Raw genomic sequence first — 1,408 nt, 5'->3', positions numbered from 1 at the left:
ATTCATCCCCAAATGCCCCCTTCTACCGAACAAAACATGGACTGGGGGTGAGCTGTACAAAATAGATGAGTCTTCTATGACATTTGTTTTCAGGGAAATAATGTGACAAATAACATGACAAATACTTCCCCAAGATGGTGATTTTGGAAACCCAATCTAAGAGAAAGTAGAGCCAACCTTCATGCGGAGCCAAGACATATCCTTCTGGTATAAGCATTTCCTCATTCTTAAAGTTGCATACTTCCTGTTTCCAAATTTCACTGTTATACACGGGATCATTTTGCACCAATAAAAAATGAAACAGGTTCTCAACTCTACAAAGTTAATGTTATTCACGTAGGTTTTTGGTGGGTTCTTTGGTATGTGAAACATATCTGAAAATCAAAATATCTCAGTCTAAAAATTTGCCAAGTCCATTTTCTTTATTCACATGAATTCATTTCACTCATTGCCACTCTGATTTGAAGACATATTCTCAGACTTCTTTAGTGAAGAATAATTCATAAGTTCATCTATTTCCTTCTTCATTTTCTCTTTCTCTGTCCTCTTCATATCTTGGATCTGGACTTTCTTCTCATTCCTTTCTTCTCAGTCTTGGTATTTCTTTTTTGCTGCTAGGTCTGCAAATTACTCCATTGTGATCATTTTTAAGTGGTTCAGAGTCTCATTTACTTTCTTCTCTACTGTTAAAATTTCACATCTTTTTGCCTGTGAAATCTTATCTGTTTCACATCTATGTCTGCTGTTTTCTTTAGGCCAGACCACAGTGCATATGCCACATTAACATTGTGCATCTTGCAACCTTGAATACCATTGGCCTTCACAGGGTGTGCACAGTTCATCAGCACTTTCTTTGGAATGTTTTCTACCCTCCCCCTTGTGTAGCCAAAGGTTCATGTGAATTGAAGAGAGTTTGTTCACATGATACCAAATATCTACTGGCCAGCCATACTTTATTAGATCTTCATTTTCATGTTTATCTTTTCCCATATAAATGGTATAAACAGATGAATCAGCATGATTGGTAAAGTAGAACATTGAGCTGGCAGTGGTTCTTAGGTCAAGCTTGGCTCTAAGACAGGGGCTCAGAGTGGTGCTCAGGAAGCAGAACCAAGTTTGTCCATCAGTCAATCTGTCGATACTGGTTTTCGATAATTTTTAAGAATGTAAAGGGGGTACTGAGACCAAAAAGTCTGAAAACTGCTATGTTAGAGAAAGTAGAGCTAAAAGACTTGTGGCATCTTCTCATTGGGACTATTAAAGAATTTGCATATTTCTCAACACCACATGGAACTTTTACTAAAAATTGATCATGTATTAGGGAACAGAGATATTGTAAAGAAATTGCAAATATATCCTTTGTAGACTACAACACAATAGAATTAGCAATCAGTTCAGGGTACATGAA

General features: G+C 36.8%; 1 pseudogene; it reads right to left on the bottom strand.

Annotated features, from left to right (window-relative positions):
• Nucleotides 1–426: 426 nt before the first annotated feature.
• On the bottom strand, nt 427–1,038 carry LOC118849503 (annotated as a pseudogene).
• Between the last annotated feature and the right edge of the window lie 370 nt (nt 1,039–1,408).

Source organism: Trichosurus vulpecula, chromosome 5 (genome assembly GCF_011100635.1).
Source record: "Trichosurus vulpecula isolate mTriVul1 chromosome 5, mTriVul1.pri, whole genome shotgun sequence".
NCBI classification, from domain to species: domain Eukaryota; kingdom Metazoa; phylum Chordata; class Mammalia; order Diprotodontia; family Phalangeridae; genus Trichosurus; species Trichosurus vulpecula.
Note: the sequence above shows the minus strand (reverse complement) of the source record. Positions and strands in the feature narration are given on the sequence as shown.